Raw genomic sequence first — 11,789 nt, forward strand, 5'->3', positions numbered from 1 at the left:
AGCAACATTGTCTAAACAAATAATATTGAATTAAACATTTTTAAAATTCAAAGAAAGGCTGTTGAAATGTACTTTAATGATGTGACTTTGCCCAGGACATGTAGCATTAACAATTAGCAAACTATAATGCATTTTATTATGCTAATAGCTAATGCTATGATATTTAAGTAGCAATGAAAGGAGCATTTTAACAAGGGATTTATTTTAAAATATATTAGTAAGGAAATTTAAATGTCAGGACTTTGTTTCTAAAGAAACAGATATTGATTGCAAATTAATGCCAGCAATTCCATAAATTTATTTAGTCAATATTTTAATGATCAACACAAGCCAAAACAATGACCATACTAACCCTTTTTTTCTTTTACTTTTTGTTTCTGTCCAGAGATTTAATCAAAGTCATTATGCTGACGCTGAGATTTAAAGAGAAGATTAAACACACACTAATTCATTGATGTTGCGAAGTCAAACTCGGAGATAAAAATGCTAGCTTGAGAAGCATTTAAGATTTTTATTCCGATGGTTGTAAATGACATTAACAAAATTATTTTCAAAAAAAGGATCTCATCATTCACTTTGTTTGCATCTAAAAGTCAAATAATTTGGAAACAAATGAATAATTATGACTACTTAAAAACACTTATTCTGCAGCTCAGTTTGGGAGTTTGATTTTGTTTTCCATAGAAAACCAAAGTTTTTCCTTTGCATAGGTGAAAAAAATGCATTCACATTCAATAGTGGTATGACAACTATCTATATGGTCTTTTTTTTGTACCCGGCTGTAAACATGTTTATTTCTGCTATGAAGTTGGTTTTTTTTAACATGGGAGTCAATGGGAATTCGCTCTGTTTTGGAGCCCCTATTGGATGAAGGGGGAATTGCAACTTTTGGCACTTTCACAAAGGCTTTACTTTTGACTGCTGGAGGCTGCTGCTTGGCTTACACCAGTGTTTCTCAATTCCGGTCCTCAAGTTCTTCACCCACTAGTTTTAGTGTTAAATCAACCCTCACTTTCATACTTTTGCAGATTAAAAAAAAAACTACCTGCTGGAATACAAATATGAGAACAAGCAGATAATAAAACTCTCCAGAAATTAAACCCCTTTCAACACTTGACCTTCTCTTTCGCTTCCTGTTTATTTTCAGGCCATCTACCCCACCAAGGCTGAGTCTTACTTCTAAATCTTTCATTAACTTTGGATCCATGAAGGTAGCAGCTCTCCCTTGCACTCACAGTTTAATCTGCTAAAAATTTCATAGCTACTCTTTCTTTCCATTTTCTAAAAACTGATTCAACAAGAGCACATTGTGGAGAGAAATGAAGGCGAGACGGTCTGTGTTCTTTAAAATGGAAAAAGATGTGGGTGGCATGGTTTCACGGTCTACATAAAACATGAAGACCTCATCATGCTGATGCACCGTTATTATAAGATTAATTGTGGGTCAGATAATTTGCTTTATGTCTGTAGGAGTTCCTCACATTCAGTTCTTTTCAACTAAAACTTAACTTTCTAGGAAAATTAATATTTCAACTAGCCTTTGCAAATTGAGTGGAAATAGGTACATTTCTCTACGCCATTGCAAAGTGGCGGATTCCTTTCAGTAAATGGCATAAAAGCACCCAGCAGTATTTATAGTAAAACATCCAAAAGCTACGGAAACCTCATAAAAACACATTTAGGTGCACAGGTCCATTTGGTGATGTGACGTGAGTGACTCTGGCAGTCTACAGTGCAGAACCAAGAAGTAGGTCATACCCATTGACCTGGCTCACATAATCAGCATACACTGTGTGTGTCACTTTATGATCTCGCCGTTCCAGTTCTCTCTTAACTCACAGGAAGCAGAAAATAGCAAAAGAGTGAAACGATAGAGCCAAGCAAAGAAGGGCAAAGCATCTGAGGCCAAGGGTAAACATGATATGTTCCTGTCAGCATTTATAATGTCACATCTTGGGACTAAATAAATGCCGTCTGGTCAAAATTCAACATGGAAATTTGATCTGAAGTATTCTTTATGGATGCAATAGCAAGTGGTAGCCTTGCTGAATAAGACATATCACCTTCCCTAAAACATTTCCTTCTTTAGGAATTGGGACACTGAAAGAAGAGGTGTTCAATTATTCAAATTTGTGTGAATTAAATAATTTAGATCTGGATGTTTATTACAAAGCAAAAGCCATATTATCCCTTTTCTTCTTGTGGATTTGAAACCATTTCACACCATGTCTAATGACAATCACTCAAAGAATTTGAAAGATCCGACAAATGCTTACAGGATTTCCAGATCGAAGAGGAGGGAAAATAAAGCATAATCAGCTTTCATAGCAGCGGTGGATAGCTGAATCCAGATTAACCCCTGGCCTCACACAGTGGTTGAGAATCAGTTGGCTTTACAAGGGTCATGCAATCCCTGCCCAAGTTGGACCGAATTTCCTTTGTGATTTGTTTTGTTACAGTTGGATTTTCTCGGATATATTCTCAGTCATGCAGGAAGAGAGAGCAGGCCAACCATTTTTCATCCATTTTCAAGCAAATATCGGTCTGCTCAGAGAAAGAATGAGAGAAATCGTATGATGAGGTCTGGAAGAAATCCATTTCACATCGTCTGCTCCCCTGTTTGCAGGTGTTGGAGCCATAAGTCCAATTAGGGTAGAGAACTAAGAAGCGTATTTATGTGGTGAACATCCAGAGTTGAAGCCAACACGGTCCAAACTCTTTTAGAGACAAGATAAAAAAGCTTTAGATGTTGAATTCAAAGGAGAATTTGAATCTCTCTCATCTGTGTGCTCTCTGCTTCTTCGTCCCGTACACTCTCCAGCTCTTTAACAAGTTAATAACACTAATGGTTGCCTCTCACACACACAAGCGTATTGTCTGATTCACAAAACCATGCCATGTTGATCCCTAATCCTCTTCCTACCATGCTGGCTGTGACCAATCCTGGCCTTTCATGCTCTAAAGTGGTCAGTCACAGTTAACAGGATTGGCTGGTCATAGTCTGGGATGCAGAGGCTATTAGTGACTGTGATAAAGGGTGACGTTTGTGATTGTTTGCGTGTGTGGCGGGGTCTGTCTAGGATCCTGCTTGTGTGACCCAGATCGGGGACGGTAGCGGATGTGAAATTAGATGTGATGTGTTTGGGGGAATGGAGATTATAAGAGACATAAACAAGTCTGGTGTTGTTGAGGACACGTTTTACAGGGGTGTTTTGATACATTCTCCCACCAAATATATTGGTTGGCATATTGGTATTAAGGGATTTTTTTAAATCCTCTTCTTGAACTTGAGATGCATCAGCAAAACTGTCCAATATGTAAACAAAAAGGATCAAACCTTATAGATTTCTCAGTCATGCTTATTGCAGAATAAAACTGTGACACATGGATTCATAGCTGCCACAGTTGAGTAACGTGGAAGTTATGATGGCAGATACCAAAAAGCACTTCAAGGCTTCTTCTTTTCATCTTTCTTACCGCTCGTTTGTTCCTTACTTGCTCTTTATTTACCATTAACGGGGCATTTTAAAAAGAACTTTAGGACTTTTAGCAAAGATAACAGAGTACTGTGAATGCTTCCTTCCACAATTGCAACTCTATAATGCTTTAATGATGCCCTTAAACTATGGGTTTTGGAACCTCATGTGGATATAAAAGTGATTAAACTCTGCTTATTCCCTGAAATGCTTTGCTATAATTCCAACTTTGATTGGATAATGAAATGTTTTCAGCATGAAAGCAGCTGCCAAGTACCAAGCATGCATGCATGCATGAACACAACACTCGAAGGATGGAGGCAAGGCATGTGGCATTCACATGGCACATGAAGCATAGCACGCAAGGAGTTTTCAGGGCAATCCACAGCCATGTTGCAATAATCTGCTCTTTGTTGAGTAATATTTCTGGTGTATTAAGTCTTATGCTCTTTAAAAAGGAAGCATGCTGAAGTACTTGATTTTTTTTCTTTAAATTAAGGATGAAAAAAAGTGCAAAGCATTTATTTAGCTGAGATCATACTTGTGAGACTTTTGCTCTTCGAGAAAGATTTATTTTCTTTCATGAACCTGAGCTGACTCCTACATGAATTCACAGCTCCAAATATTTAGAGTATGTTTCCTATTACACCTGATCTTTGAACCCTTACATACTTTCAGTATGAGCAAAGTCAGACTTAGGTCATATGTGTTTACACTGAATTCTGAAGGTAAGAATGTGGTGTTTAAAGTTTCAGTACCTCTAGTTAAAGATTTTCCATTATGATGTCATCTTAGATTTGAGCAATGCTCTGCACGCATAGCAAACGACCACAAAGTGGCATCAGACTCGTGATCTGGAAAGATCTGTTACTATAGCAGCACTTGTATCAGATACATGCCAAATGTTTTTCCCTCAGGCTGCAAAAGGACAGATATATGTAGATGGTTTCAAAGCAGTATCCATCTTTATCTTACAAGAAATCTGAGCTGGCAAGATCTCAAAGACCTCCCCTTCTCTTTTTGCATGTTTAGTGTCTTTACTTTGGGAGATTTTATCTTTTCTCATTTCAAAGTGATCGGCAACTAAAACACCCAAGCTTAGAAATATATGAGCTGTGGGAGGAATTTAAGGTTGTCCATCCATCCATCCATCCCTCCATCCATTTTCTTAACCGCTTAGTCCAGTGGTTGCCAAATTGGGGGGCATGGCAAGGCTGAATAAAACTTGGGAGTTTTGGCACTGGACAAATTTGTAAAACGTCTCATAGGAAATGATGATATATCAACAAGAGAGAATTCAAGTATTAAAAAAAAAAAAAAAAAAAGAACAAACTATGATGGAGCATGTCTGTCCCAGAGATAGTAAAAACCAATGGTGGGTAATAATGAGAATGCGCTCCTTTACATGTAACAAAATATTATGTTAAATAATGAAGTATGAAGCCAAACAAGTAACACCACCACTTGGGTACTTTTCATTCTGAACACAAAGAAAAGCCTGCAGGTTACTTTAGAAATAAACTATCCAACTATCATATATATATAGCAAAGTTGTTTTACTAAAGCAGCATCGTCTCATAGAAAACTCCACTCACCTGAAGTAGTTTGCAGAGATTCCCGGTTTAAATTGTTTCACACTAAAGCAGAAGAATGGATATTAATACTGACACACTTTTAATTGTATTTACCTATAATACAGTCACTAAAACTAAAGACACATTTCTTCGTATGTTTCTTTGGTTCATGAGATGGGAAGGGGGGGCTCGACATTATTATTGTCGATGAAATGGGGGCCCTGCAGAAAAAGTTTGGAAACCAGTGGCTTAGTCCAATTCAGGGCCGCGTGAAGGTTAGGAATCTGAGTTTTCACATCTAATAGCCCACTCAGTAAGGTCTTCAAGGTGCTCTTCCAGTCTCCCCACTGCCCGGTCTAACCACAAAGTACTTCACAGACTTCAAATAAAACTAAAAAAGATAGACAATAAAGAGTTTAAATGGTTTTTGAAGAACTTTTAGGCAATGAAGGGAAAGAGGAAATACATTACATAATCAAGTGTCATCGTTTCAAAGAACAATCGCCTTAAGTCCTAAAATGGGCTCTTGGGACTACCATTTAAATCTGTCTGACCTCAAACTGTAGGTTTTGGGAATACATCTGAAGCAGCAATGAAATACAGTGGGGGTTGATCATGCAAGGCTATAAAAGAAAGGGGCAGGAGTTTTAAACGATCCTAAAAGTTACTGGTGACCAGTGAAAGGAGCCTGTTTGTATCCTAAAAGAGTTCTGGACAAGTTGAGTGGAGTTAAGCTTCTTCCTATTTTAGAAAGTTCAAGACAATCCAAGACAATATGGAGTAAAAAAAAAAAAAAAAAAGACATCTGGGTTCTACACATGAAGCTAGATGAAGAAAGTGACAAGACCTATGTGCTATTTTTTACAAATAAACTGGCACCTATAAAAGTTTCTGGGTTTTTTTCACTCTTCAGTCTCAAGAAAAAGTGTGTTTAACCACTGCTTGATATGAGACAGTTTGTTTAGAAAGGCAGCTAATGGTTGGCTTGAAAGAGCAGTACAGCGGGATATCATCAGCATAAAAGACGCATCAATGGGCCAGCTAATTATCTGCCTTAGCCAAAGAAAATATAAAAGAAAAATGCCTGGGCCCCAAAACAGAACCTTGGAGTACCTAATTGGAAAAATGTACCCATTTTGATGGAAACTGATTGATAAGAACACTAAAACTTCAGTCAGAGAGGTAAGAAGAAATTAGTTTAAAAACACTTTAGAAAGTTCAGATGCATTACTTTGTGATGAAAACAAGACAAACTATGATGAAGGACTCTTATCTTTTGGTTAATGAGGGTGAAATTCTGCTCCACCACATTAGTAGTTCACTTTCTGCATTGAAACCTCCATTTTTTGGCTCTATGCTTCTTTGATGCACATCAGTTTAGTGATTTTTAGGACAACTTGTGTTTCCACCACATTAGAAAAAAGTCATTGCATCAAATCTTAGCCTCTCTGGGTTGACCATTTTTCTACCAGAGCCATTCTTCCCAACCAGAAGAATGGCTCTGGTAGCTATTACCAAATAGGTGCATATCTTTTGGTTGTGTTTACCCACAATGCCCTTTAAAGTTGTGGTCCACTTCCTGTATTTGGTTCACTTCAAGCAGACTGAGACCAACATTTGTCAGTGGACCAGAGTTCACTTTATCTCCCTAAAGGGGTGGCTGTAGCTTAGGTGGAAGAGCAGTCAGCTTGTAACTGGGAAGTTGGGAGTTCAATTCCAGGCTTCCCCTGACTATGTGCCAAAGTGTCCTTGGGCAAGACACTGAACCCTAAGTTGCTCCCAATGTGCATATCGTGGTATTAGCATGTATGTAAGTTGCTTTGGATAAAAGTGTCTGCTAAATGACTGTAGAATAAACAAGCCAGACTTTGTGTACATAGGGTTGACACCAGAAGGGTAGTTGAAATGCACCATTACTTCTTCCGAATCTTAAAGTTTGGGTTTTATTTTTAGCTGTTTTTTTCAATGGAGGAATGTTGGATGCTCAGTTAATGCCTTACAGTTACTTTTTTTTTTAAGTTATGTTAATATTACTTTATAAACATATGGAGAATCAGCATTTCCACAGAAAATGACTCACATTAATGCACCTCTGCTCTGGCTATGAACACAGAACCAAAAAGCAAAGATCATACCAGAGAAAGATTTCAATTCAGTCAACAATGAGGGATTTCTGGGATTCGTTTAAGGCAGGTAAACTTTTACTCCACCATCCAAACAAAAAAAAATATAAAAAAGCTAACTCAGAGGTTATGTTGTGCTGCTTATTGGGTGAAAAAAAACGAGCCAGGAAGGATATGACACAAACTGTATTTATCACAAAGAGGAGGAAGCTGCGAAACTGAAAGACAGACTTTGGCATTTATCTTTTCCACAGTGGTGTAAAGTTACCACTACTACTAAAAGACACCTCACAGAACCTTTTGCCATGTTCCAGTCACATGCCTGCTATCAACGGCTAATCCAGCATCCATCCTGCATCCTGCCTGACCCGTTAGCTCTCTCCAGCCAGCAGAAGACCATCTTACCATGACTCTTATGTCTCTTTCTCGTTTTTTTATCTTCTTGTGTGTCTTTGCTGAATCAGCGACGTTGCATCTTCAAAACAGCCAGTTCCTTATTTTACTTAAAAAGCAAAACTCTGCTACACCATTTTGTTGCGTCCCAGATGTAAAAGTTGTATAGTGTGGTTTCTCAGCCTCGGGACGCTGCTGGGCATCAGTGGCTCTAGAAATACACACAATACATGTCACTGTGTCATCGAACAAGGTCAGAAAGTTACATTATGCATCTCTTAATGCTCAGTTAGGTTGATTTCCTGATATGTTTTTTGTTTGTTTGTTTTTTCGGGGGGTTACTTTTCTCCATTACTGTTGACGTAATTATTTAAATGTGGCCGCTATCAGACTGTGGTGTGAGCAGTCAATGGCCCTGAAGTGATTCGTATGTGCAGAAGACTTTGCGTCACACGTAACACACTGTGTTTATGGAGCTAAACATGGATGCTACACTTGATAGTGTGTGTGTTTTCAGCTTCAAGCTGTTGTGCAAACTGACCCAACAATATAATTATCTAATATTTTGCCATTCATTGTTTGTATTTAATATAGCGATTGTTCTGTCTTGCAGAATAGTGACTGTCTGTATGATAGCATAAAAGTCTGATGAAATGCAAAACAACTGTTTGGACTGACATTGCTTTGAAAAGCATTGGATACGGATCCAGATGTGGGTCACATGAGGGACAGAACAGCCAGATTTGGGCCAGTTCACCTGTACTGTGAACATAGCTTCCACCTGAGATTGAGACCATCCTCATGTTGAAACAAAGGACTAAATCATGCTAAATAAGTTTGTGAAGCACAACACAAAGTAACTGGAAACCACGTTCAACGTCTAAGGCAGCGTTCTCAACCTTTTTGCAACACAGTACCCCTTGTAACATATTTTTTTCAGCCACGTACCTCCTAACCACTGCAAAGTATTTTTGGTTAAGAAAAAGCATGAAATACAACACTTGTGTTGGTTTATTAAACTTTTAACCGAGCAAAACAATAAAAATCTCGACAACGCTTCAACCAGGACTCCATTGTTTGCGTTGTCAAGGCGACAGAGACTGACGAATATGCTTTCGCCTGTAAGGGATGGGGTTAGAATTTGAGATTTTTGGAGGAAAGAAATGGTGTAAATCTATATGTAAATTCAGTTTATGAATGTATACTTGGATAAAATATGTTAAATATTTATATGATATTATTTCTATATTATTTTGTTTAAAGATATTTTAAAGAAAACATAAAAACCCCCAGGGGTACACGTATCGCAATTTGAGAAACAGTGCTCTAAGATCTTCTCCAAATTGTACACCTTTGCTCGCCATAGTTTAGTCCAATCATATTGGTTCTGTTCTGACTGAGAGACCAGTGTAATTTATTTTGAATCCCATCTTTGACAGCATTTATGGCAAAGCCATGACATTATATAAACAGTTTGGGAAGCTAAATCAACTTCTGAAAGCTATTTTAGCCAAGCGGATGAGACTTTTTCTCCCAAAAAGGAGTTAAATTTCAGAGTTTGACTTAAGATTGTTGCATTTGACTTGGCATCAGTATATTATTCACTTTTTTTATGCATTAATTTAGTTCAGCCCTTCAGAAGAGGTGTTGTGGGCCCTTGGGATGATTAGATAATTAACACACTATGATCCTCAAAAGAAAAGGCACCAACCCTTCCTGCCAGATTGCAAATAAGGCTTTAAAATATATTTAACATTGCTCTGCTGAAACACTCTAGATGCATATGACAACTGTGAAGTATAAAGTTTAGGGAACTACTTATCCTCGCCACAGGCCTGTGCGAGCTGCCAAGTCTCAAAGAACCAATTGGGCTTATTGTCGCACTTTGAAGTTTCCATGACGATGTTACACTCGTCTTTCTCAGCGAGTGATTAAAGAATGCACTGGTGTGGATAAAATGAACTGATCTGAAGTGAAAATAGAGAGAGCGAGAAGGGGATGGAGGGGGTGCTTTCCAGTATGTCTTTGTCCCTTTTTCAAGGATGTTTAGATAGCAATTAGCGGTTTTGCCCTCAACAGCCTGAAGCGGGCATTTGCTGACACTTTGAAGATGGAAGTAAACAGTTACAGAGAGATAAGCATTTCATGATTCATACCTCATATTTTATCCTGGAAGCTACACATTGGTAAGATAATAGGATATTTTCAGGCTGTAACGCTGGTGACTAATGCGATCAGCAAGAGGAAAAGCATCAGGCATCAAAGGAAGACCAAGAGGCCACCGTAGAAAAAGCCAGATGAGTTATAGGTGGAAAGTAAAACCAGCTGTTTCTGTATTTGCACAATTCCCACAGTCATTCTTCAGAGAGACTGGAGACCTGAGATGCGTTTTTGAAGCCCGCCCAGGCTGACAGTCTCTTGCTGAGACATGTCAGGGGAAACAGGAAAAGAAACTGAAACAATACCATTGTTGCTATATGAGTCAACATCATGGTACCTCAACACAAAGCGGTTTCCAAGTCATATCTACTTCTAAAATCAGAAGCAGGAATTGTAAACTTTCTGGATCATTTTGTTGTTACGAAGCAACATAAATTATCTCCTTAATTCCCATGAATAAGACCTAATAACGTGTTTGTACAATTTCCACCTTCTCATTTGATTCCAGCATGTAGAAATAACTCCCACAGCAGAGCCACGTGCTTCTGTTTTAGACATGTTTTAAGGTTTAAACTCCTAAATCCCTTGCTTAGTAAAATAATCCGCAGTTTCAGATTTCTTCAGCTTCCTTCCCCTCCGTGAGCTCGCAGTTGTCTCGCAGATCAAACGCTGAACCTGGATTTCCTTGATTCCTCTAACCCGCAGCAGGTGAGAAGGATCAGTAGTAGCACTGAGCCTGTGTTAGCCAGCTGTCACACACACGGTTCAACACACACAACACGCATGCACTCATGCGTAGCAAGCATGCTTCAGCACATCGAAGCTGACCCTCTTGGGAAGGTAATAAAAACATATAATGAGCTGATTGAGCTAAAAAAGCATATGATGTTTACGCTCATGCAGGTTCGTAGGATCTCCACCTCCTCTTTCTCTTTAAACTCCATTTAGAGGCACTCTAAAGCCACTCCAGGACAAAAACTCTTCCACACTTCCACCACTCAAGTACACACACACACATCGTAAGCAACCCTAAAGGCGCTGTCTCCTGTCTTTATGTGTCTTGGGCTTCATGCAAAACACCAAAACACACAGTGGCTCTTTGAAAGTGGGTCACAAAAAAACAGACTCGGTGGAACTCCACCCCGCCACGCACACACTTCAATTTAATGTGCTTTTTTTTTTTTTTTTTTTTTGGCAATATCCAAACCACCACAGTAAATACCATTCCCTTTACTCCCACTGGTTTTAGTGGTCGAGCCTACATTTTGGTGACTAATAATACCTCAAACTTAAGATGTGGAGGTATTAAAGATTGGTATATCCAAGGCAATTAGGAATGAATTATTTGGATGTGGCCTGATTATAGCAGACAGACATGTTTGTTCTGCAGAAGTTTTTCCAAAACCATGATGCAGATGGCTCCACAACACTCATTGGTTGAGCTCTGAAGTCACTTGCTCTGTCATTATCATTCCAGTAATGCCGGCACAACTCCTCTTTTCCATTGAGATTACAGTCTGAGCTGAGATGGAGGGTGGAAGCATGCAGGAAACCCCCCCCCCCCCCCTGGGAATACCAGTCCAAAGTAAATTAAGAAAAAACACAAACTCCCAATGAGACAAACCTGTCTGGAACTCTCTTCCTCAGCTTCCCCTCTTACCTTCCACATGATTAAAATCCCATCATCCACAAACAAAGTGAAAAAGAGAGGAAGAGAGAGAGATTGGAGGGAGACAGGCAGCTATCTTGGGCTCTCTCTCTCTCCTCTGTAGGATGGAGAAGTGGTGGCGTCTAAAGCGGCAGCATGGAGCAATATGAGGAGTTGCTGAGGATGTGGATACGTCTCCGTGACTGTGTCATCACCCTTCATGACATGTTTCCTCCTCCGTCTGTGGAAGCATTTCCATCCTGACCCGGCGGAGCGAGAGAGAGAGAGAGAGAGAGACAGAGACAGGACAAACCAGTGCACCGCCCCCTCACTATTTCCCCTCCTCCCCCCTCTGTCTGTCCATTCCTCCCTCTGTGTTTCACTGTATTCAAATCTGCCAGAGAGCTGCCCAGCC

The 11,789-nt window shown here is 39.2% G+C and overlaps 1 protein-coding gene across 1 annotated transcript in view; it reads right to left on the reverse strand.

The window, feature by feature from the left end:
- LOC306774222 (E3 ubiquitin-protein ligase Midline-1-like) overlaps positions 1-11,429 on the reverse strand; it is a 44,968-nt gene extending 33,539 nt beyond the window's left edge. The window contains exon 1 of the mRNA XM_079264213.1: positions 11,387-11,429. The gene's annotated coding sequence lies outside the window, so the exon portion shown is untranslated. The remainder of the gene's footprint in view (positions 1-11,386) is intronic.
- Between the last annotated feature and the right edge of the window lie 360 nt (positions 11,430-11,789).

The sequence above is a fragment of the Telmatherina bonti genome (genome assembly GCF_933228915.1).
Source record: "Telmatherina bonti genome assembly, chromosome: 24".
NCBI classification, from domain to species: Eukaryota; Metazoa; Chordata; class Actinopteri; order Atheriniformes; family Telmatherinidae; genus Telmatherina; species Telmatherina bonti.